Genomic DNA, 27,860 nt, shown 5'->3' with positions numbered 1-27,860 from the left:
AAAGAAGAGAATCCTGGTGACAGAATACTCTTTTTGACTTCACAACACGCTATGTTTAGATAAATTCCTCTTTTCCTCTCATTGACCACTGAAATCAATGACCCAACTAAGTCATAACTGTAGGATGTATAACAGATATGGAACATCACAATCCATCTGATAGTTATAAACATTGAATCTTAATTTGAATAGAGGGGAACAATGTGTGGGATTATTCCTTCACTTCTGCTTTTCAGCTTCTAGTGAAGAAACCAACTGTAACTTCTCCTTGGCTGCAGAAAAAGCTTTAAGCACAGTCTTTAGGAGACATTTCATTTGGAGAATCCACATCCTTTATCACTTTAATTAGCCACCTGCTCTATTTCCAAAGAACCAATATCATTCCTCAGAAGTAGCCTAAAGCTAAGCTCATATCAGAAGATACAGAATTGAATCAGCAACTGTCAGTTTTCCATCTCAGGAGGAAATGCAGAGTATGAGTCATCAGAACTAATGAACCTGATGTTGTGATACTTGAATGACAATCATGCGAATTCTCCCTGCAGTCTCAACAACCCAAATGACATTTGCTTTTTTTGGCAGTCCCCTGATTTCCCAATAGACATTTCTCCATTAGTGGCAGCCTTTGGACAACCTCTTTCATAAGGACTCCATTTTTTTTTGTCCACCATTTTCCACAGTCAGAAGAATATGCCTGGGACAATACAGGATCAAGCAAGAAACAACACACTTCAACAAGTGGCAATAAATCATCACAAGATACTTTAGCAGCATATGTCTTTGTCCAGCCCTAGCTGCAGATTTCCATGAACAAATTTCAACTAAGCATTCTGACTGATAAATTCACAGGCGTAAAGTATAAATCTCTCATTCTGAAGCCTATCTTGTCAAACAGTCCCATTTATTGCCTGCATACTGCAGTCACTTCACAATGCTGTACCCACTTAGCATAACAATTCCATATTTCAAATCCAACTGTAGGTAATGCTAATTACAAGCAGATGCCAAATAGTATTTACGTTTACCGTATTTGTCAACATAATACAGAATTATCCACAAATGTTGGAGCACCTATTGCTTATTAATGAATGCAACACACAACATTCTATTCAATTCATGCATTCATCCGGCTTTCTGAATAATTCTGAATAATCTAACCGATAAAACCTAGCTATATTATGCTACAGATATTGTCAGTTGACAGAGCTGGAAAAGATCGGCTCGGGAGAGGGTGAGGTGGAGTTGGCATGAATGAACTGTATTAAAATTGCAGAAAGGAACTGAAATGTACTACTGGGTTCTGTAGCAGGGGGTCTCCAAACTTGGCAACCTTTAAGGCTTTTCCTGCCCTTGTGCACTTCAATTTTGGCTGGCTGGCTGAGGGATTTTGGCAGTTGACATCCACAAGTCTTGGGAGTTGTCAAATTTGGAAATCCCTGTTCTATAATATTATAGAGACAGGAAGGGAAGAAGGTGAAATTTCACTTCCTCCTTTTCTTTTTTCGAGTCAGATTAAGAGACTTGGAAATGACCTCCTCCTTACACAAGCAGGAGACTTATTCTCCTAAAAGTGCTTTTTCACGAGGCAGCTGGACTTTCTTTTTACTCTTTGAAGACATTTCGCTTATCATCCAAGAAGCTTCTTCAGCTCTGACTGGAAGGGAAGGATTTATACTCCTTGCAGACAGCTGGTTCATTTACATTCTTTTAGAGAGTCGTTGAGGCCAGCTGGAGGCTTATCGGTGTCATCAGGGTCACCCGAGTAGTGCAAATGAGTGTGGAGCCTTCTTGGAACTGTTGAAAGGACTGTGTTGCAGACTGGAGATAGATAATGTCCTATCCTTCCCACTCTGTTGAGAGAAGGCTGCTCAACTGACTCAGGTATTCCAGCCAATAAGGATACTCCAACTGCAAGGACCCACTTTAAGATTGAATGAGGGTCAAAATTTGCAGTCTTCCAGGAAATAATTCATTGCAACTACTTCCCTTCTCCAAGGAAGCACCAACTGGACCAGAAATGAATATTTTGAGCAATGGGAAGAGTGATAAATCCTCATTCCTAGGCTTTTAGTTATCTGGTCATGAATCAATTAAGTGAACGATCAAGAAGATGATCCTAGGAGGCATCAAACTCTTTGGGTGATTGAGGAGAACAGGGTATATTATTTTTGACCATTTTCCACCTTGCCTTCTGAGGATAAAAAGGGAGAATACACATTTCAGCACTACGGCAATGAAAATCTATAAAAAGTTGGGGTATGTATAATTCCTAAGTTCCCAGCAGCCTAGATATTTTTATGGCCTGCTTCTACGTGTTTGTCTTCATTATAATCTCACTTTACTGGCCTTGTTTTGCTCTGTTACTGCTGGATTTCACCTCAACTAAAATTGCTAGTTAAAGAAGGCTTTGTTTGGATGAACTGTCGAAAGAAAGCAGATCTGAAATAAAACTGAATTTTTCACAGGATTCTGCTTGACATCAAGGAGAAAAAATGAAAGACATGTGAGACAGTCTAAAAGCATTTCTATTTAAAGTCCTCAAAAGCCATCAAAGACTGAGGATATGACATTGTGTCAGAACAAAAGGGTGAATCTGCAACCAAGAATAGATATGGTTACAATATCTTCTGGCACAACTGGCAGAAGTACTTATTATGAGTGAAAATTACACAGAGGCACCCGGTTGCTATACGCCATTGCTGTTCAATCAGGCAGCTGTGGGTCCAACATGGACAGTAATGATACAGATACTTAAGGGAAAAAATGGAAAGTTTCTTTAAATGATTCTATCTAATGGATGATTATGACATCAGTTCCTGACATGCCATCTGCAGGCATTATAAATGTGTGCAAATAAGTGGTTCGGGAAATGCAGGTACAAAGTAAGGATAATATATATATATATCATATTCTCTCTCTCTCTCTCTCTCTTTCTCTCTCTCTCTCTCTCTCTCTCTCTCTCTCTCTCTCTCTCTCTCTCTCTCTCTCAGTTCTTCTCCCAGAAGAACGAAGCTGAAGTCACCAGCCTGAGGATGACGGATGAGATTTAGTCGAAATGTTGCCCTGATACCTCCAATTCTACGTGGGAAAAAACCCAAATAACCAAAGATCTACATTTATTATTATTATTATTATTATTATTATTATTATTATTATTATTATTATTATTATTATTATTATTATTATTATTATTAATTTAATTTGTATACTGCCCTTCTCGCGAAGGACTCAGGGCGGTGAACAGGGCAATACATAAAAACAAGATACAAAAATTAAAAATTATTAAAAAGTAATTAAACAGTGCCCGTAATAAATTTATACAGATTAAAAGTTAAAATATATATGCATACACACACATACACACACACACACATATATATATATAGAGAGAGAGAGACAGAGAGAGACAGAGAGAGAGAGAGAGAGATGGAGATGGAGATCGAATAATATGTATATTGTTAGAGATGTAGAAATGTACCATTCTAGATATACGACTTTCTGGGGAGCAATGGAAAATTCTACATTTCTTCCAGGTAACTTCTGACAATTCAAGGGATTCTTTCCCCTGCAGAAGTAAATAAAACTAGTTGCACTTTGGTTCTCTTGATAGGATCTGAATGAAAGTCTACAGCAGAGTTTCTGATAAAGAATACTCTATTGAATAGAGAATGGTGCCTGAACTGCTAAGAAAACAAGCTTTCTTCTTTCAAAGTTACATCTATCAGCTGAAATAAAACCTGTTTGGCTTTATGTAGCTTGATGAACATGATAGGAACTGAACAGAGTCACTTTGATAAATGATTGTTAGTTGGAAGGGAAGGCGAAGACTCCTTGAGTGTCCCAGAGCAAATCTGGAGAAGGTTCCCAAGGAGAGTTGCAAGGTTTAAATATAGGCCAGACCGAAAAGGACATTTTCTATTTTCTGCAGATGGCTTTTTAGAAGATAAGGTGATGGAAGGGAAGAATTTTTATCAGCCGCAGAGTATGGAAGCCACTGCCAATTTGAGTGGGAGAGAATTCCATACGGGTACCCTTAGCTGTTATTTATTTCTCAGCAGAAAGTAGCACAGTTAGTACTAGCCATGTATATGAACACGTCAAACCATTATTATAGTGTGGTGCATATAGAGGTTATTATAAAACATTTAAAGTGCATAAAAGTCAGAAGAGGAAAAAAAAGTGTTCTGTGCCGTTAGGTTATCTTCTCAGCAGGCTTAGAAATTGGGGGTCAGCCAATGGAATGCAATGATCTAAGTTGCAAGTTATACTTACACAGCTCGGTTGAAAGTGAACGTAGATGTTTGTGCTAATAAAACAGGGGTGAAAGCCTAAGAGGAATTTGCCCTGTATTTTTCTTCAAATCCTGTGAATTCACAAAAACCCAGAATGAGGATAATTCACAGGTTTTAAAACCTCTGTCTTTGAGCCAGATGGCCTTGTGGATTACTTTTAGTGCTTGCAGATTTCACTTTTTATTTGTGGTACATGAGAAATAAATCTGACTGTGCAATATAAAAAGCTAACATTCTCTCCACGTTGATTTAATTAGATTGCCGAAAACCTAAGAGAGAAAAGATATATGTCTGGTGTTGGAACAGGAGAAGGAAGAAGGGATGTGTTAAGAAGAAACTTTAAGGAAAGATTACTCGGCTCTAAGAAAGAGGAAAACATAATAAAATAACTACACCTTTATTTTGTTTTGTGTAAGACAGGGCAGAAAGAAAATTGGACAGGCTTTATAGATTCTGATACTCCACCCTAAAATAGGATCCATGCCATGCCCGTTTGTCAACCTTATCTACAACGAAGGGCTGATATTAAGAGAAATGTAGCATAAAAGATTTTCCCTTGACTCTAGATGGAGAGCTGATTTTAGAAACTTGTATACCACGGCTAAAATAAGCTTTGAGAAAAGAGCTCTCCATTTTTCTTGTAATACTATATCACATTTCTATGGACATTTAATCAGAGGTTTAATTACCATCTTAGAGCAATGTAGTCTGTAGAGGACAGGATGTCTGCAAAATGGCCAGTGCTTGGGTTGTTGGTACAATGTCCTGTAAGACCTCTCTCTAGCCAGCCCAGGGAGTCCATAAAAACTGGTGCCCATAAAAACCAAGCACAGAGGCAGCTGGAGTGGGTGGTGGTAGTGTTGGTGTGGAAGAGGGAAGATGGTTGCATTTGTTTGGGAAACTAAAACAGCCTGAAGTAGCCTAAGGCAACTTTACTCTTAACTGTTCTCCAGAAATACTGTAGGTCCTACAAAGAGAAGCTGTGGAGGAACAGAAATTGTATTAGATTAGAGGAAGAGTGGCATAGTAAACTGTGAGTACCAGCCTTGTGAGTGTGTCCTCCCATGGCCAGGTGTGCTTCTGTTGACTCTCTAGGGTTTTTGGAGCTCACTAACCTGAGTATATATTAAAGAATCCATGACATGTGTTGAATGTATGTTTAGTCTGTTGAGCTGATTACTTTATGGCCGGTCTTGATCATGTGGAATCCCATAGTTAAAAATGCTTAGCTGTTTAAAATTTAAATTGCTGAGCCCTAGTGGTTGATGGAGAGCTTGGGTTGTAATGGTGCACTGCTCATTTTGTCAGTCAGTTAACTGTGGACACCCTGTTGGCAAGAACACTTCTAAGCCATCCAGAGTTATAAATTGAGATGGGTGCCTATAGAAATTGAATAAACAAACACAACTCAGAACAACTCAGGGTCCTCCCTCCCTCCCTCCCTTCCTTCCTTCCTTCCTTCCTTCCTTCCTTCCTTCCTTCCTTCCTTCCTTCCTTCCTTCTTTCCTTGTCATGGTGGTGCATTGGTTAGAATGGAGTATTGCAGGCAAACTCTGCCCACAGCTTGGTGTTTGATCATGACAGGGCTTGAGGTTGACTCAGCCTTCCATCCTTCTGAGGTGGGTAAAACGAGGGCCCAGATTGTTGGGGGCAATATGCTGATGTTGTAAACTGACAACACAGAGTGCTGTAAGGGGACAGTACATAAGTCTAAGTGCTATTGCTATTTTTTTAAAAAAATGTATTTATGAGGATCTAGAAGTGATGACAATGATTTCTCCTTGGAATGGAAGCTCCATTTTCCCCTCGAAAGCAAATTGTACATATTTTGGAGACCCAACTCAATCTGATCTACAACGGGACCTGATAATAGGACTTGTCTTATCCTTTGGAGATACTTAGATGTTGCTATCTTCCCTGTCACCTTCTAATGTTTTTTTCATATGACTAATAAATACTAAGCTATGTATAGCTGGTCTATATATCTATGGGTGTGGCCCCTGGTAGTTGCACCCTATCAGTCTTTGGGTTTGCGTATGTACATATCTATACATAGCCTTGATCTCCTGGAAAAAAAAGTAAGATACAACCCACCCACCCCCTAAACCACAGTAAATAAACACCTCAAAGCAGCAACTGCCTCTTGATGTTGGACATGTTGTAAAAATTGAAGTTGTAAGATCTGTATAATTAGAGAAGAATAAGGGAGAGAAAGTGACATTTTCTGCAGGTTGAAAAGAGGGGAAAAAAATCTAAAGAATATGAAGTAACCTTTGAGGCTGAACGATGATTCAGCTTGCACACGGGATATGAAAGTTTAAAAAGAGAAGAGAACAGGCAGGTTCGAAAACAACACCTTTCTACACATCAGTATACAATTATAACATTGCGGCTAACAAGCTTTAGAAATAAGGAGCAATTATGTTTCCCTTGCTCCTGTCTTAAAACCTTATTTTCATAACCTCCTGAAACCAAAAAGGCAGCAAGCCTTCCACCTCTAATTGGAATTTTTACAATGAGATGCTAGACTCTTGCTGACGATGAGCCATTACTGACTACTTACACAATACAATTGTGAGATTGCTGACATTTAAAGGAGCGAGGACTGCTCAGAAATAATGATTAATTTAAGGACTAATTTTACATTACTCCCTGAGATGCAGTGAAAAACAATGGACACCCATCAGTACATAGAATTGATGCATTGCATTTCGAACATCATTTATTTATTTATTTATTTATTTATTTGTTTGTTTGTTTGTTTGTTTCGATTTATATACCGCCCTTTTCCCGAATCAAAGAGAGAAACGAAATTCTACCACTCAATCAAGAAAATTGGGGGAACACAAATAACAAATTAACATGGCAAAGCTTTGGTCCGAAAGTTACTTGAATGAATAAGTGTGTTAACAAAATAATCAAAAAGCTTTGTAAATGTCATGTATCAGACAGAATACTGAAGGATAAATAATGCAGAATTAGGAACAAAGTGTACCAAAAGAAGGTAAAAGATAGAAACACATGCTGAGGATAAACTATAGAGTTACGTTTGTGGAATCCTATTTAAGTTTACGTAATGTTTAAAGTGAATTTGTGCAATCAACATTGACTTTCAACCAGATGTCTTTAGGTAAAGGTAAAAGTTCCCCCGCACATGCGTGCTAGTCGTTTCCGACTCTAGGGGCCGGTGCTCATCTCCGTTTCAAAGCCAAAGAGCCAGCGCTTGTCCGAGGACGTCTCTGTGGTCATGTGGCTGGCATGACTAGACGCCAAAGGCGCACGGAACGCTGTTACCTTCCCACCGTAGTGGTCCCTATTTTTCTACTTGCATTTTTACGTGCTTTCGAACTGCTAGGTTGGCAGAAGCTGGGACGAGTAACAGGCGCTCGCTCTGCTACGTGGCACTTGGGATTCGACCCACCAAACTGCCGACCTTCTGATCGACAAGCTCAGTGTCCTAACCCACTGAGCCACCGCGTCCCTTTGATGTCTTTAGAGGGTGTTTAGAGGTTTTAGAGGTTTCCATTATTCTGTAATAAGCATGCCCTACATCCATGCTGGCTAGGGATTATTGAAAGCGATTATTGGAGGACACAAAGTAGGAGATGTCTAACACAGCAGTAGGCTTTGTTGATAAATATGGAATATCTGTCGATGCAAATGCTTGGGAATATTGATCATTGGTCTTTAGTGGTGGGCAAAAGCCACAAGTAACATCTAGTGATGGAACCAAGTATTACTATATTGAGAAATGGCCTTCTAAGAGAAAAGGCAAAACAAAAAAAAAACACCTTCCAGTAAATAGAGTCATCAGTCCTGTTTGTTTATGGAGATTCTCCGTCATCCAGGTCATGCTTGTCCCGAAGGTGCTTTTTCAAGAGGCAACTGGACTCCCCCCCCCTTTTTTTTCTCTTCAAGGAAAAACAAAGCCCAGTTGCCTCTTGAAAAAGCATCTTTGGGTCAGTCCTGTTAGGTTAGGTTCGTAGCTCATGTTATCATACATTTGTTCTTCCATTTCAAATTTCAATACAAGTTTAAACATTTGAAACAGGTAGACACCCGTTATATATGTTCAGAGTTCTACTTCAGCTTCTGCTGCTCAATTCCAATGTCCTATTATCCGTCTTAAATCTTTCTCTTAAGTGCGCATACGAAAATTTTTGAACACTCCCGTTCCTTTTCTAACAACTTTCCAAAAGTTAACCATTTTTCTTTACCTACTATTTCTTTGCTGCAAAATGCTTCTTGAGGTGAGACCCCCCTAAAGGCATTTCAGGTATAGTCTGGATTTATATACGTTCTATATTCTCAATATGGAAATTCTAATATAATCTTAAAATATACACTAACCTTTATGATGCCCTTCCAATTCTAAAATCCTTTTATTTCTCAGCAAAGCTCATTCTTTCACCCAAAGCAGCAGGTTGAAAAACGTAATTTCAAAGTCCCAATCCCCTTGTTCCTATGCATTTTGAAGTATTTTACATTTAACCCTTCGGAGATTTTTTTTCCCCTTGTCTGTACAAACTTAGATATATCCTTCTACCGTTGCTTAAATGCAGAAGTTGTCAGAATAGGTATTGCTTGAAACAAAAACATATAGCATCTTCTCCATGAACCTCTGGAACTGTTCTAAGTGTAAAGCAAAATTCATTTGTTCTCAATTCCAGTAATGCCAGATTGCTTAAGTTCTTTTCCATTTCTCTGTGTATTATTTCAGTTTTACATTCTACAATTTCCATTTTGTCATTAATTTGTTAAACCTTTCTGGTAAGATGCCCTATAGGCTTCTGAAAGTGAGATTTTTATAAGGTTTGATTGCCTAGACCCAAGGAACATTTAGGAGCAAAGTGCCCTCACATCTTCTCAATAGAAGCAACATTAACTATGAATGAAAGCAAACTTGCTTGATTAAAATAGGTTCCAAGAGAAAACACATGCATTTTCTGCTTAGGTTAGCACAGCAATCTATTTACAACATGATGGTGTTGCTGTTTTTTGTTGAGATTATAGCATTTGGATTCCCTGTGTGTGTGTATGTTTGGATGACACAACTGTGACTAGGGAGAAGAAGAACCATAGCTTATATCATTTGAGTATTGAACTAATAATTTAGTTGACCTCCCTGACTATTGTCTAGCCAGATATAAAATTAGGTGCATAGAAGAAATCTAAACAATACAAATTTATTCTCAAAAATAAAGATTGATACTCACCCCTTCCATTATTATTTCAGGAATGGATATTAGAAAAAAAGAGCCTTCTACACTACAAAATAAATAATATGTTCACATTGTTGTTTAATGAGTTCCTAAGCCATTTTAATATCTATTACAGGCATTGTTCTATATTCTCATATGCTACCTATTGCTTTCAAGAAAAAATAAAGTAGTGCTTCATAAAGACAATGCAAAGAAGGATAATTTCCTCTTAACTAGACATTTATTTAATGATTCAACTCTAATCAGTATACTGATGGATCCCAAGTTTTCTTAAAAACGTTTCAATTTTCATTTAATGAGAAGATCAGTAAGGATGAACAAGCTTAGAGTATGTTGCTTGTAACTAAACATCCTAGCAAATTGAGACTGTCCCATAATCTTGTGCTTTTTCATCTGTTTATTGAAAACCTAACAGGTTTTGGTTTTTCCCCCCAAAATATCTGGCTTTCAAAATATGTTGTATTTGGAGTGTTAATGGCTAAGAAGGCAATTAATTCCATTGCCTGGCCATTCTGAGTGGCATTGCCTTAAAAAATGACCACTGATTCCTCTGAGGAGCAAAAAAAATTCTGTAGAACTTCTATTGACCAAGCTTACACCACCCAGCATTTTGCCTACCAGCAGAATTCTACTAGGCACTACTAATCTACTAGCTGGTGGTACTACAAATATCTTGTTGTAGCACTCAGAATATATGGAGTTCTGGCTTTGATTTTCTAAGCCCAATCCATAAAATTCATCCGTTTGCAGAAAGCATTGGAGGGTGCAACTTAACTGGCTGAATAAGTTCATGAGAAGCTCATATTTTGCTGTGTGGTTCCAAAACAGTATCTTACTGAGCTACATGGACCAGTGAGTTCACTCAGTAGAAAGCAGCTTTCTAAGTCGCTGTCCATGGTTCTGTCAGCAATCCAGCCCTGGGCCTACTTATATGGACCATTGACCACAGGATTCTGGGTCTGTAAAGCATTGGCTGTAATTCAAGAGCAAATAAATGCTCTGCCCTTAGAAGGTCCCATAGGCAATCCTCAGCATTTTTACTTTAAACGATTCAGGCATCAGGCAATGGAAAATATATCCACTAGATAGCTACTGACCGTCAGAATACATTGTTCTCCTCTCTACCTAATGTTCCATCTCCTGCTGATACTGATTTCCTGATGAGAGAGAAAGATTTTTTTTTATGCCTGCTGGAGGAACACATAGCCCATTCTGTTTCAACTGTCCAGCCAAGAATAGAATATTTTTTTCTCCAGCTGCCCTTAATACTGGAAAAACAGTTCCAGTATAAACCTCAGGGTGCCTCCGGTCAAAGAATGCCGACTGGTGGCCCCCAGGGGGAGGGCCTTCTCTGTGGGTGCGCCGGATTTATGGAACCATCTTCCGGTTGAGCTCCAGATGGCGCCCGCCCTTCGCTCCTTCCGGCGCGATCTAAAGACGTATCTTTTTGCACAAGCTGGCCTGGCCTGATGGGAGGGGGTTGGGTTTTTATTACTTTTAAATGTGTTTTAATCTATTTAAGAGTTCTGGGCACTTGTTTAATCTTTTTTAATTTTTGTATTCTGTTTTTAACATGTATTGCCCTGTTCACCGCCCTGAGTCCTTCGGGAGAAGGGCGGTATACAAATAAAATTAATTAATTAATTAATTTTAACTGTGTAGAAAGTTTGAGGTAAGCTCTATCTCCTCCATAAGGTCTATGTATATTGGCCACCCACTCTTATGTTCAGGGTAATGATTTATTTGCTTCGCCTCTGAACATCTACGATACAATCAAAAACCACAGCGCAAAAAGAAAGAACAAGAAGTTCAACTATTCATCTCAGCTGTAAAATGGGAGGGATCTGCAGAGGCTAGGCAGAATTTGGACAGAATCTACCACAACTGTTTAACTATAGTGCTTCTTCCCCCACCCCAAGTATTAAAACTTCCTGCATTTGGTATGACAACAATCAGATGTCTATATGTATTATCAATGACTGTTATATTTATTAAAATAATGCAGAATGTAGCTGATGTATGGCTCCTGCTGATATGAGGGAAATGACAAATGTACTTTTCAGTGCTTTACCCAATGATATCCCATTTCAGTAAATGCTTCATACAAATGCAGAATGCAGCCAGAATTCTAAATTGAAGGAGAATGAATAAGGGGGAAAAATACTGTTTATTGCAGATATGAGTGCTATGAATATTATTTTACCAATAGGGAGCTGCCGTTCAGGCATTCAGCCTGGAAAATTTTTCTTGTAACAGCATTGGGTTGAATCCCTGATGCCTATTTACTTCCTCCTTCAAATAGGTGGAATGGGACCTTATTTAATCTTCATTCCCCTCCTGGCCCTTGATGCTAAGTTCATTCCAAAGCAATGATCACCAGAGACTGGTTTGGTTCTTTCCTCAGTCCTAATTTGGAGAACGTTACAAGATGCAAACACGAATCTCTCTCTCAGGGGTTCTGGGGAAATAGAAGGAGGAAGGAATATTAGGTAACAGAATAACAGAAGGGACATTGGAGGTCATCTAGTCCAATCCCCTGCTTAAGCAGAAGATCCTATGCCATTCTTGACAAATGACTGTCCAATCTCTTCTTAAAAACCTTCAGTGATGGTATACCCACAACTTCTAAAGACAACTCGTTCCACTGGTTACGGTAATTGTTCTCACTGTCAGGAAATTTCTCCTTAGTTCTAGGCTGGATTTCTCCTTAATTAGTTTGTGTTTGTTTTTGTCTTGCCTTCAGGTGCTTTGGAAAATAGTTTGATCCCCTCTTCTTTGTGGCAGTCCCTCAAATATTGGAATACTACTAGCATGTTACTCTGGACCTGGACCTTCTTTTCACTAGATAAGCCATAGACACTTGTAAATAATTCAAGGTAGCCAAGGTATCTTTGCCACCTTGAGTTATTTGTAAACACAATGAAGATGGGATATTTTATATATATATATATATATATATATATATATATATATATATATATATATATATATATATATATATATATATATATATATATATATATATATATAATAAAATGAATGAATGATGGTTTCAAAAGAGCTCGCTGATAATCTCCAGAATGAGGCAGAGTGTGAATTCATTTTTACCTAATTTTTATCTAGCGGATTTCTAATTTGCTAATCCAGCTTGGAAATCTACAGTTAGTTCTACCAAAGTTCTACCATCTATCTATGTCAGGATGGTCCTTCAGCTGCTTTAGGTTCTTGAATCTCATGCTTTCTTAAACTTTATTATTTGAACCAAGGATATCAAACACTAAAAATTAGTTGAGCACCAGGAAGCTTGAGTCTTCACATCCAAAATTTAGGACCTAGCATCAACAAGAATTTTTAAGCCTCAGAATACTGCCGACCAAAATATACCAAGAGAAGTTTTAAATTTTAGCATTAATATGAGGATTTTACCAAACTATAACTTGAGAATAACAGAATGATATGAGAGAATGACAAAAAACCCCACTGAAATATCAATCCATCTGAATGACTGTGCAGGCTTAAATAAAACTCAGAAATTTGTACCTACAGAAGGCATAAACCTATTTAAAGATTGGTAAACTTGTAAACTCACTGGAGAAGAGCCTAATGCTGGGAAAGATTGAGGGCAATAGAAGAAGGGGACGACAGAGAATGCGGTGGCTGGATGGAGTCATTGAAGCAGTAGGGGTGAGCTTAGATGGACTCCAGAAGATGGTAGAGGACAGGAAGGCCTGGAAAAACATTGTCCATAGGGTCGCGATGGGTCCGACACGACTTTGCAACTAACAACAACAACAAACTTGTAAAAATAAGCTTTTTGTAAGTTGCATCATTATTCATCAATAGCTACAGAGTAATGATGCTGACTACATTGGCCTCATGGTATAATGAGCACAACCTACTAAGCTAAGTAGATCCATAAGTGGTGGTAGACTAACTAGAATTCCTATTTATTCTACCTTCAGTTAGATCCTGAAAAGACCAATTATAAGCATTTAAAAAAAACAATAAAACTGCCACATTAAATAAAAAATCCAATCAGAAAACTTGGGAAAGCAGGAAAAGATGAAGAGCATTCTGAACACTATGCAAGATAATCTGGATTTTATCAGTTTCTTCTGTCTTTCAGAATTATTTGGCTAATGCAATGAAACAGTATTGTCTAAATGAGGATCCAAGACTTGTTTGGACATGCATGCTTGTTTATTCAACACGTAACATACGGCACATGTATTAATGGTTGAATGTTCCAGTCTATTATCTTCTGTTCTTATGACTCATCTCAAATTCATGAATCTGGGTGTACAAATATAATTATTCTATAAAGAAAAATGTAACAGTAACAAAACAATGCACATATAATCATCTATGGCAAAGAACATTTTCATTTACTTTTAAAATCGTTGCTGTTTTAAGATGTTACTTGTAGATGACCCAGATAGTACTTAATATATTCATGTAAAAAGTTCCAGTATAATCCATGAAATTGATTAAAGTAAAGAGGGCTAAACAGTTGCTATGAGTGAGTATCACATTTTTATTGAATCAGAAACCAAATCTGAAGTAATGACATGAAAAAACTCTGTCTGATGAATATGGGCCAACTCTGAGCTATACAGACAACCTGTGTCAGAAGAAAAGGTATAGAAAACTCTGAATCTGGGATAAGAATGCAGTCCATTAAGAACACTGAGTCCTGCTTAAGCCAACATCCCCACGCAAAGTAGGGGAATCGAATTGCAAAGTAGATATTGATTAACTCCAGTATAAAACAATATTTATATGATGTGGCAATGCATTAAGGTTAACAAAAACAGTTGACTGCTGTTGCAAAGATAAAAGTAATGATTTCTCAAGACTCTTACCTACTAACTCTTTACTTTTAAATGCACCTCAGAAAGAACTTAAGAGAGAGACTCTCTTAGAATTGCAAAGGCTAATGTACAGTAGACAAATTAGATGTATAGTTTATCACTTAGGCACAGAAAATGGTTGGAGGTGAGTGAACAATCAGGAACCAGAAGCTATGAGTGGTCATTGGTCAGAACAGGAAGCCAAATGAATGGCAGAATCAATAGGCAAATCCAATTATGAGATGGACAAACAACCAAAACTACAGGGACACACTAGAGCTTAAAAATCTACTTGATTCAATAAGTCTCAATCGATAAGAGGAAGCCCTCTTATCCTACTTCAAACCCAAGTGGGCATAGCAATTTACTCTCCACTCACATTCTTTCTTCCACATGCGCATAGAGGTACACAGAGTTTTTAACCAGCTTTAGAATCATACCATGGCTTTGCATTACATAGTTATAGCTACATCAAAAGTGGACGGGGGTCACAATCCATTTGAGAAGGGGTTTTCAATTGTAAAGTGTGTGCATAAAGCATGCTCAAAGTTTAAGGCACTCTTTGTCCTTTAAATGGCCCAGGCCAATATGAAGGCCGAGGATCCAAAATAATAGACATCTCAAGAAGACATAAAGAGACCCTCACCACAGTGAAGCTTCTGAGATGATGAGCATAGAATTACAGTTTGTTTTTCAAGAATAGATATAAGAAGGCGTACATAGAAAAAGGTTTTGTGTAGTTCATTGCCAATAGCTCCCTATTCAATTGTCTGAAGTATATCGAACAATCTGAGATTTTTTTCCCCCTTCTTCTCAATGCTAAATATAAAGTAGGCAGTAATCCAAGGAATGCTAGCAACAGCCATAACTGTCAGCATTAATCTTATTCATTTATATTAAAATGTATTTTAATCTAAAGTTTCTGTTTGTAAAGAGGTTGGCAGAGTTTGGTTTATCCCCAAGACACATTTGGCATTTTCCTACCAGGATTTTATATTCTCTGTAGAAGAGGTCATGTCTAAAGAAGGGAGAATCTGAGACTATAGAATGCCACTTCATGTAAGTCTTCAAGATTACAAGTTCCGGCATCCATGCAAAACATATCTATATTATTAATATGAATTCACTCTACCCCACCTATGTAGGTGAGGATGGATGATAAAAGCATGGAACCTTAACTCTAATGCCATCATCATGGATGATTCCATACCAATCAATGAACTCTAGATATCTAGATCATTTGTTGTTCAGTCACTAAGTCATGTCCTCATGACCCCATGGACCAGTGATGGCAAACCTTTTAGAGACCGAGTGCCCAAACTACAACCCAAAACCCACTTATTTGAATTTTGAATTTTTGAATTTTATTGAATTTATATACCGCCCTTTCCCGTAGGACTCAGGGCGGTTTACAGGGTACTTAAAACATTGATACAAAAATTAAAAACAATTTAAAAAGATTAAATTAAATCCCTGGAGAAATATGATTATATGTATCATCATGTGCTGGGTGGGCGTGGCTCATTGGGTGGGCATGGCTACTGTGGTAACGGCAGACTGGGTGGCACTAAAAAGTTCAATCAATCAATTCCAACTTTGCAAGATCCTTTTTTTGCCCGCAAGAATTTCAAATTGATTGATTGATTGAATCATTTTTTTTTATTTTGCACACAGCGGCGGAGGCCTAAAGCGAAAAGGTTTTCTAAAACCCAGCTGAAGGCCTAGGACTGGGGTGACAGTGCCCGTGCCCACAGAGATGGCTCTGCGTGCCACCTGTGCCATAGGTTCGCCACCACGGCCATGGACCATAGCATGCCAGGTTCCCCTGTCCTCTACTGCCTCCCAGAATTTGCCCAAACTCATGCTCATTGTGTCGATGACACCATCTACCCATTTCATCTCTGCTGTGCCCTTCTCCTTTTGCCTTCCCTCTTTCCCAACATCAAGGACTTCTCCAATGAGTCCTCTCCTCTCATTTGGTGGCTTCAGCTTCAGTGTCTGTTCTTCCAAAAGACAGTCAGAGCTCATTTCCTTTAGGATTGACTGATTTGATCTCCTTGCCATCCAAATCTAAGTTATAAACTTTGGAATTCCCACCGGGCATGAACAGAAGGAAAAAAATGCTTGTGGCAGAGTGCTAAAGACTGTCATAACTCTAAATCTGGAACTAAAAGCCTCCCTCCCTCCACCACCAATAAATAAATAAATCAGTGTACATGTGATGAATCTCTGGCTTGATGATCAGAAAAGCTCTAAGAACAATAGTCCTGAGTTTGACAGTTACTTAACGAATATTAATTGATGGATTGATTCACTTGCTCCCATACTTATAAGAATCCAAAGATCCTGGGCAGCTATTCATCACCGATTTCTTTCAGAATTAAATTTTGCTTGATTTACTCTCCAACTCATGGTTAATAGGGGCATACACAGGCACAATATTGGAAGGTTGGGGGTAATCAAGAAGGTGCAAATGTCAAAACTAACATTGCTTTATTGCAGTGCAACACAGGCAGCATCCCTCTTTTCTCCCTTGTTGTCACATATAAATAGTGTGATGCTGCTTTCATATTTTTGATGAAGGTGCTGCGTTGTGTAGTGTGCCTCTACTTGTTGGCCAGATGGGTTAAGATCAAAAGTCGTGAAGGCCTTTTGAAGTGAACGTTACCCCATTAATTATTAATAGGGCGGGTCCAAAACATTTTGCTATCTGAAGAGAAGATCAAGTTCTCTTCTCTTAGATGCAAGATCTGAAACTGACTCTAGTTAAATCAGAACAGGCAATGACTTCTGATAGTTCCTGTCAACCTGATTTAATGATTGCAAAAATCCGTTGCCTGTTCAAACAGTCTAGAGGTCCATTTCAAGGTCAGAAAGCCACTAACAAAAGAACAGAGCATTTTATGATCCTGGGGACCCTTTTGTTGCATAAATGTGATAACTCTTATTTAGACATTTTAATGTTGCTTCCAGCCCCACTAATCTTCTGGGAAAAATGAAATTTTGACTCAAGAAGTTAAGTTAAAGTGATGTTACCCCCCTGCAGGCACTTCATAGATATGTAATTTGCAGGCTGGGGATTTACTGGAAAGAAACTAAGATGGGATAAGCAGAGCATTGAGGAAGATGATATTGGATATCCCCCTCCCGCCATCTTCTATTGTCTACCGTTGCATTGACCAAAATGGGGAAGTTGATTCCACATCCTTCAAGTAATTATAATAATTGGAACTTACCCAGTTCTCTGCAGTTGAAACCATTTCATTTACTTCAAAACTTGGAACTACCATCAGCCAAATTATGTGATAACACTTCCTTTCTAGATTGCATCAACTTCAGATAATGGGAAGTGAAGTTCATGATAGAATGTTTTCTTATAGAAGAAAATTCAATCTCCAAATAAGCTCCCAGTGAATTTATGGATAGTTCTATATTAAAGGAACTGACAAACAATTTCAAGGTGGAAGTGTTCAAACCTACAATTAAAATTATACCACTCTTACTATTTACGAAAATTCCATTATGAAATTGCCATGAAGTAGTTTCTGTATTATGGCTTTGCATGTTTAATCAATAAATTGTTCTTAAATTAAACCAGGGTTTATGGCCTTGCACTGAAACAGTTTCAATAAAACCTGATTGTGATCAAAAGTGTTTGGGATAGGTTGATTATGGATACACAAAAACACGAACACAAGCACACAACTTTTTTCCCCCTTTGGTTTTATTCTGATATGTTTATGGTTGATATTTTGCACTTCCTTTTTGATGTGGTAAGATGTTCAGAGTTGTTCTAGAGTCAGGTGTCTCAAAATTGGATAAATAAGTGGAGACATATGATGAATCTTCAGACACATGCACAAAAATTACACAAATCAAATCCCTGTCTTTATACGTGTCTGTTATCTGTAGACTTTGAATGTCTACAAGACTGACTAAAAGCTTTTTCCAATCTGGAATACACAGGAACCATTTTCATCTTATGAAACACCACAAAACTATAGCAAGGGAGAAAAGGTCCGACAGAAAAGACCATAGACATTCTCTTGGCTGTTGAATAGGTATTTTCCTTACCCTGACATTACTCAATGGGAGTCAAGTCTTCCAAAATTTATTATTACACTAGCTAGAAATGGGATGATTTAGATATACATTTTATTATGGGGTCAGCTGTGCTTCTATTTAGACCATGGCTGGGGGATTCTGGGAGATGAAGAGGAAGGAAGGAAGGAAGGAAGGAAGGAAGGAAGGAAGGAAGGAAGGAAGGAAGGAAGGAAGGACTTGCTTTGTGGGTCCTCCATCACTGGAGGTTTTCATAAATAGACTGGAGAACCATTTGATTGGGGTGGTATAAGGCTCTTGCCTTGAGCAAAAGGTTGAACTAGAAGACACATGAGGTCCCTTCCAGTACTATGATTCTATGTTCTATAGCAATGATGGCGAACCTTTTAGAATCCGAGTGCCCAAACTGTGACCCAAAACCCACTTATGTATCGTTGGGTGCAAGGTGGGTGTGGCCCATTGGATGGGTGTGGCCAATTGGGTGGCCCATTGGGTGGGTGTGGCTGCAGAGAAAACGGCAGACTAGGTGGGACTAAAAAGTTCAATCAATTAATTCCAACTTTGCGAGATCTTTTTTTTTCTCGCGAGAAGTAGAAATTGATTGATTTAACCTTTTTTTTGCACACAGCGGCGGAGGCCTAAAGCAAACAGCTTTTATAAAAGGCAGCTGAAGGCCTAGGACTGGGATGATGGTGTGCGTGCCCACAGACAGGGCTCTGTGTGGCACCTGTGGCACGCATCCCATAGGTTCACCACCATGGTTCTATAGTCTAAAACACAGTTGCCCAGTTTCTTTCAGAATGCCTTTTGGCAAATGATTCATAATTCCTCCATTCTGCTAGAAGCAAGATCGGGATGACAATATATTCCACAACCGAATCACAATCCAGGTAGCACTCATCACAGTATGTTACGTTGATGAGCAACCTGTCAATCAAGCTACAACTGGAGGATGAAGATAAGTATCTACAATCTGAAGATGAGGCTATATTCATTGTGGATTAGTTTCTTTCAAATTGTCAGAGCCTGCCAGACACAGCCATAAATTTTGTCTCTTCAGACAATAGCCTCTTGTTCAGGAATTTGTTTACAGCAGAAACTCAAAGACACAATATGATGAGCTGAGCTGCGTTACTGCAGACAGAAATGAAGCTATAGACATGCGGAAAATCTGCCTGTTGGAGAGCACAGCAGTCTAAGCATTATTGCAATTATTTTTGTATTGTTTTTGTTTTAATCCTGGATTATATTGGTTTCTTGCAAATTGATCAGACTCCGCAGGATATGAGTGACATATACTGTAGATGCCAGAGTAAATAAAGAAATGCAGATCTCTGGTCCAGATTTCTAATTCAATGCACATAAAATACATTATATACATTTTATATGATACAATTTATATACCTTAAGTGGTTCTGAGTAGAACGCAAGCCAACACTCTGTGTTTCTCTTAAGGTTCAAAACTTTAGATGTTTGATGACCCAGTACAACTTTTTCACTTATCCATGAGGTACCACAGCCAGGAGACTCAAGCTTAAGAAACCCTCAGCTATAACAAAGGGGCCTCAAGGAAATAGCTGAAGGTATATGTATCTGTGATTTGTTCCATCTGCATTACACCTGTTGGTTCAAATTTACCTACAAATGCCCAGAAATAATTTCAAAATCATAGTGCAGATACTAGTGATGTTGGCAACAAACCGCACTGTCAAAATCATTCAGAATGATTGGCCTCTGAGGATGGAGAAACGGAAGGCTGCAAACTGCCTCTCCCAACAATAAAGCATAGTTTAAGGATTACCATCGTGGCTAATGCCAGAGACCATTTCATAACCTCCTACATTGACCTAGATGAGCAAACATCTCTCTCTCTCTCTCTCTCTCTCTCTCTCTCTCTCTCTCTCACACACACACACACACATTGCTGCTGCCCTGTCCTTAACCTGTTTTTTCAGATCTTCCTATGGTGCACTCACCACCACATAACAACTAGTTCTTCTCTTTCGTTCTACCTTTCCCAGCATTAGAGTCTTCAATAGGGAGCTAGATCGTTGCATAACGTGTTCAGAATAAGACAATTTGAGCCTGGCCATTTCTGCTTCAAGTGAGAACTCAGGGTTGACTTGTCTGATGATCCATTTGCTCATCTGAAACAAACACCACCTTCCATTTGATTTCCAGGGCACAAACACATTTTTTCCCCATTCTTTAAATACAACTCAGAAAGAAGCTTGATGAAATCATAGGCACAACTTCAGGATCTTTTTGTGACTGGGATTTGTCACACTTGGAGTTGGCTCAGAATGTAAACAGCCTGATGGAAAGGATAGCTGGGCACAATTGTATGTATGTATGTAGTCTCATTTCAGAATTAATTTCAGGAAAACTCTGCTGCTTTATCAGATGCCATTTACAGAAAGAGAGCTACTTGACTTCAAATGAATATGTATAGAATTCTACAGGCTGTGTTTTTCTCAAAGCTGGGACCAAAAAGATGGGAGAGATGCTATAGAAGTGCTGGGATAAAAGCCTCCTGCATTGATTCGTCTGGCAAATTACCAAGCACCCATGGACCTCATTTTCAAGAGACAATCCCCAAGTGGAATTTATCTGCAATGTAAATTAACATCCACCTCCATTCCCTTTTCCTCATCTGGAATATTTTGAAATATTCTTCCAAACGTCTACATGCCTGTTGTCTTCAGGTATCTATGGAGATTCTCAGTCATCCAGCTCATGGTGGTCCCAAAGATGTTTTTTTTTCAAAAGGCAACTGGAGTTTGTTTTTTCTTGAAAATAAAGTCCAGTTGCCGTTTGAAAAAAAAGCATCTTTGGGACCATTGTCTTCAGATGATAGAAACAGATAATCCTCTCCATTCTCTACGGCCATTTTCTCTCTTGTTTGGTTGCAATTATGAATGAGAGGCAAATATGTAAAATGATAGATCACCATTGTTTCATTTCCAAATCTTTTTGGATAATTGCCCAGTCAGTACAAGATAAGTTCTGGTCCTGCATTTCCCTTGTTAGATACCTGCTTTAATGAAAGAACAACAGTGATGAAAAATAATACAGAGGAATCTTTTACATAAAGAGGTAGCCTTGAGAGTCAGGAAAATGTGATTCAATCAACATAGAATTCAAAAACTGTATTTTGTGGTTAGAATCCATTAGTTGGTGAGAAGGGGATTTGGTGAAATAGTTATTAGAAACAATGCCCACACAAAGATAATTATGTAGGAATGTTGACTGTTGAATTTATGGGCATGTTTTGCTTATAAGTCTTTTTATATAAAAATCTCATAAAAAGGAAGAGTCCTTTTGTTATCCTTTACTTTTCACTGCTCCCACAATAAAGCTTTTTTGCTATTATTACATGGAAAAAGATATCTTTATAAAAAAAAGACAAACACTAAGCACTGTGCAAAATACTGATATTTCTCATCTTAGAATAAAATTGTTCAATGGAGAGTTTGGATCCATCTGAGATCGTAACAGAAGAATCAGTGTCTGTCTATCTGTTTTGTGTGTGTGTGTGTGTGTGTGTAAACATAAATATAAAGATACTATATTTATCTATTGTGAAGCAAGACATGCCTTAAATTAGCCCTAATGTTATCAAGAGTTGTGCAAGTTTTCAAATGCTCCAAAACTTTTCATTAGGCAAGTAACATTTTTATTATTTAATTTAATATTTATTTAAATATTTATAATATTTCTCAAAGAAGCATTTTTGGACAATGTGAAGCATTCACGCTTTGTTTTTCTGCCTGGTTTCTTTTTTTTTTAATTTGCTCTAATTTCTTTCGTCTTGGTTATTGGCAAATTACAGATGAGTCACTTGAAAGATAATCTCAGAGAAAGCCATTCACCTCAAGTTGGGAGAAATTTGAAGAAAGATGGCACAAAAAGACGCTGCCTTCATTCACTCTCTATAACCAAGGCTGAAAAATTCTTCTTGCAATTTCCAGGATTTTCTATTTACTCCAGGCTGGCATTAAAATCATTTTTTAAAAAAAAACAATCTGAGTTGTAGTTCTTTCTCACTCTCTTATTTTTTTAATCACACAAGGTGGCAAACATAGAAATACTCCTTGCTCCTCTTATTTTTCCTATAACCACCACCACCCTGTGAGATAATTGGACTAAGAGACAGCGACTGGCCCAAAGTCACCCAGCCAGATTTCATGACTAAGGTAGGACTAGAACTCACCATCTCCTAGAACTCACCACCTCCTGGTGATTGACCCAAAGTCAACCAGTTGGCTTTCGTGACAAGGCAAGACCAAAACTCGCAGTCTCCTAATGATTATCTCCAAATCATCTGGCTGGTTTTCATGCCTAGGTTAGAATTAGAACTCACCAGCTCCTGATGATTGTCCCCAAATCATCCAGCTGGCTTTCATACCTAAAGCAGGACTAGAACTCACCGTCTCCCAGTTTCTAGGCCAACACCTTAACTGCTAGAGAAAACTAGATCTTGGCTGACTACTACAAATGTTGGATCCTTCCATCTGTCTATATGTATCCATTTTATTCTACAACCTGCTAGGATGAAACAATTTCGATTGAGATCTGCCCAGGATCTTTCCCAAGTGATTCTTACACTGTGACCATCTTCTGCCAGACTTTCATCTTTCTCGTCCCTTTTCCCATATTGACTTTATCTGCTATGAAAGAAGAACAAAGCCCAGCATATGCTCTGAGTATCATGTGCTTGCTTGTGCACCCAAGCACTCAGTCACCCCTCATTACTCTACAAGTCTCTTGAGCACAAAAAGAGTTTCGACGGGTTGAAAACCCATATTGGTTGAGTGCACTGACACATTAGTGGCCATCTGCAATATATACTGAAGGGGAAGACTATGTTTAACTTGCTTTTCAGGTGGGTTCTGAAGAAAAGCAGACTTTTTTGGGAAGTAGGAGAGAGAGAAAAATATGCCACCCAATATTCTCTGAAAAAGATTAATAAAACCATAAATTTAGATTTTGGTAGAGTTCAATAAATGGTCTTTAAGAAGAACTGGTGGTTAAGGAATCAGTTTCATATTGGAAATAGTCCATTGTTCAATCTCTCCTCTGTTTTAAGCCAATTCCATAACTCAAGGAAACCACCTATCATTTGCTAATGGGATACTATGGGATCCCTTCCCAGATAAAGAAATTTGATGGCATCTTATTTCATTAGTGGGTGTGTAAATGGTATGGTTCTTGTATCCTACTCTTATTTAGATGACAGTTTTAAGTTAACAGCTGCTTTTAAGGGATTTTGGAGGTCTTCTAATCTAATCCCCTGCTCAAGCAGGAAACCCTATACTATTTTAGAAAAATAGTTGTCCAATCCCTTCTTAAAAACCTCCAGCAATAGAGCATCCACAAATTTCTGGATGCAACTTGTTCCACTGATTAATTGTTCTCACCATCTGGAAAGTTCGCTTTAGTTCTAGGCTGCTTCTCTTGATTAGTTTTCATTCATTGCTTTTTGTCTTGCCTTTCAGGTGCTTTGGAGAATATGTTGACCCCCTGTTCTTTGTGACAGCCCCTTGGATGTTGAAACACTGCTATCACATCACCCCAGTCCTTCTTTTCATGAAACTAGATGGGGGGGGGAATTGTTGGGCACAAACATGAAATGATTCCCCCCTCACATCCATCACCTACACAGATCTTTGTAATACATTCAGGAACACAACCTGCCTGATTCTCTGTGCTTTCCCAGAGATTTCACATGTATTGTTGTGGGTTTTGAGTTCACATTTGTTTCTTTGTTCACTGGGTTGATTTCTGCTTCTGTGGCTCATGTCCTGCAGCCCCCAGGAGACAGAGGAGATGAACATGCGTAGGACACAATTTAAAAGAAGCAAAAAAAAAAACAGCAAAAAGCAAGGCGAAAGTGAAGTGGATTGCAGTGTGTAAGCATTATAAAACAATAGCTCTACGTAGCCCCCTGCGGTGTCAAATGTCAAGGTGAATTTCCTGGAATGGAAGGGTATGCATGCTGCTTTATGTGCGCAGAGGGATATTTTATGTTTTATGAGGAAGAACAACTTTTCCACCAGAAAGCCATAAAATACTTAGCTTGCAAGGTTGGATGCTCTCTAGCTGTACACAGCAGAAAAGGATAAGTGGAGAAGAAAAGTGGAAAGAGTCTTTTTTTTAAAAAAAAAAAAAAGAGGGGGGAGAAGCAGGTTGGATCCTACTTTTTTCCTTTTTCCTTTTTTTTTTTTTTTGGTTAGTGTTCCTTGTATAGTCTTACTCCCGGTTGACTAGCAAGTCTAGATTTCTTTCGAACATCTACACAGTGATCAATAAATAATGTGCTTGAACACTCGACTTTTGTAACAAGCAGGTTTCCTTTAAATGGCCTTTTGAACTGGACAGGAATGCTTTCTCTCTTTAATCTGCTATATGAACTTGCCTCATAGGATTGTCCATGGGGGTGTTTGTGTGTGTGTGTGTGAGAGAGAGAGAGAGAGAGAGTGGGGGAGAGAGAGAGAGAGAGAGAGAGAGAGAGAGAGAGAGAGAGAGAGAGAGAGAGAGAGAGAGAGAGATCAATGACTATGCAATTAAACTCCATCACCTTTTGCCCTGAGTGCAACATGTTGAAAGGACTTTAAAAAAATAGAACTTCAAGCCCAATGCCATGGGCTATGCTCGACACTTGTCAACCCCATCTTCAGACACTTGATTTGGGCTACGAGTTGAGGATTCAACCTACTGATGTCAACCAAATGCCAAATTAAATATGCAGCTCCTGAGGTTTAGGCACTGATAGCTTGGAGTAAAGCATCTAACTGGGAAAGAAGGTTAAAGATCAGCTTAGTCCTAGAAAGATGAAGGACAGGGAAGCAAATCAAGGTAACCTTTATTCTGTCTGCTAGGCTTTCAGGATTACGTTATTACACAATACAACAGCAAAACAGGATTCCTGCAGTCCTTGAGGCGGTTGATTCTGACTTGGCCTACTTTGAAGGACTGGCACTTACCAATCCCTTCAGAGATTTGTATTTCATAACAATGTCTATATAGCAAGCATGAGTTTACTGTCATGTTGGAGATCCTAACCATATATTATAGTTTCATGAACAAAGCTACAGCAGCCCAGTTCACAGACAGGATTTCCATCATAGTTTGCAGAGGGCCCTAGACATTGTGCCAAGCCAGGATTTCTTCAATTAGGCACAGCTGGCTTCCCATTTAATCTGAATGAGGCAATTTATGGCTTTGCCTTGGCAGAGAATTCAGTTGCCATCCTACCCATCTGGAAGGCACCAAGTTGGAAAAAGAGGGGTGCTTATCATTAGCAATGACATGAGAATAATTCTTTATCCTAAGATAATTTACTCTTCCTGCTGTGACAATCAGAATCTACACCATTGTTACCTTTCCCTGCTATTGTGCGTCTCTTAAACAAAGCTGTGTCTGTGTTGGCTTTCTAGTGAACTCTTTAGAAAAGTATTGTTCTCTCTCTCATACACATTCATTGTATTTACATCCTGATTTGACTCACAGACATTAACCTAACAAAACAGCAGCATATTCAGAGTACAGATTAAATATTTCTAAACCAAATCAATACATATCATAAGAAGGCTCTAGAAAACAATGGTGGTTTCAGGATCTCCCTGAATGTAATTGGGAGGGGAGAAAGCTGATTTTAATGGGAGACAATTTCAGAGAATTTACCTTCTACCCTCAGCTTTCTTTGTTTGGTGGCTATTGGGGATTCCAAGTCGTTTCTCCCATCATGACCTTATAGGTCAGGCCAATTCTAGTTGGAGTAAACCATCTAACTGTCTTCTTTTCTTTTCTTAAAAGGTTGAAAATAATTAACAGTTCAGACATTTCCTCGGGGAGAAGAAAATTTCTGAGAAAATTTCATCACCGCTCTTCAGCACAAAGACTTTTCTGTCATTATCTAGACAATTTGTCTGAATCTACTCTGCAAAATTAAAGAATCCAAAGAAGCTAAGCCTCATTGTTGGTAAGAAATAAAGACAACCTAGCCTAGCAAATCCTCTTTTTTCATTGAAAGCTATTTCCTGCCTTATCTAGGTAATAAAACAACAGTTCAGCAGCTAGATGCTACTGTATTGCTTTCTCATTAGTTTGGAATTTAGAGAATCTTAATCAGAATGTTCCTTCACCTATCTGTTAGAAGCGGCCCTTTCATGTTTCTGAAAACATGTCATTTTAAATCATTAGCAAAAAGTCCAAGTACTGTGAGAATTATGATTCTCTATTGATTCATCCAATTTCTTTTAATGAAATAATTCATCTGTAATTATTTTTGATAAATAATCCTCGTTGCACACCTAGGATGCTTTCATAATTTCTGTCAATTTATAATTATGACTGGAGGGGAAAAAAACTTTATTCTATTAGTGACTAGTTTTGCTTTGTCCTACTGGCATTTTTTTTCTTTCTTTTTTTCCTTTTTAATTAGGGGCGTATGAATCATAGATGGCTCCATTTAATTTTGCAATACAAGAAGTCTATTTGATTTTGTAATTTAATGAAGGAAATCAATCCCAATCCATTTGAAGACACGATGAATCATGAGGGTTCACTTGCAAAGGTCCACTGAATCTACAAATTTATTCAGAGGCTGCTGATTCAATCCAAAGGTTCGAACTGTGGAAGTGATTTGACTGAATCATCTTTGAATCAAAGATGTACATCCTTGATGTACTTCTGGAAGATGTACTCAATATGATAAACCCCTAAATGGACAGTTCTTCCATGCAAATTGTATTATGATTATATATTAGACATACACAGGTAATTTGCTATGATACTGGTAGTTTTACTTAAAGCAGGTCTTCAACCATTTTCTTTTTAATATTAATATACATTGCATAGTCCTAGTACGTCTGTCCCAAATATGAATGTCAGTTACAATTATGAAGAGGATTGCTTTAGCAAGTCTTGGAAGGAACCATAGCAGTCATCTATTCAATCCCTGATAAATGAAGGATTTGCAACAGCCTTTCTGATGGTTGACCAGTCAGGCTCTGTCTGAAGAATGCTAGTGAAGGAGGATTTACCACTGCTCTGCAACCTTCTCTGTTAACTGATACAATGGAAGTTCTTCATGATATTTAACCTGAATCTTCTTCTTAGTGGTTTTAATTCACTGATTGTTGTCTTGAAGAGTGTTATCATATCTTCCCTTAGTCATGGCCCAAAGATGCTTTTTCAAAAGGCAACTGGACTTTGTTTTTCCTTCAAAACCTTTCTCTTCTCATCCAAGAAGCCTCTTCTGTTGCATGAATTGACAAATCTTCTTGGATGAGAAGCAAAACTTCTTCAAGGAAAAACAAAGAAAGTCCAGTTGACTTTTGAAAAAAATACCTTTGGGACAACCATCACCTGAATGACTAAGAATCTCCATAGACATTTCCCTTAGTCATCTTTTTTTGTAGGCTAAACCT

Source organism: Vipera ursinii (genome assembly GCF_947247035.1).
Source record: "Vipera ursinii genome assembly, chromosome: 12".
Lineage (NCBI taxonomy): Eukaryota > Metazoa > Chordata > Lepidosauria > Squamata > Viperidae > Vipera > Vipera ursinii.
This window is presented reverse-complemented; position numbering follows the sequence as displayed.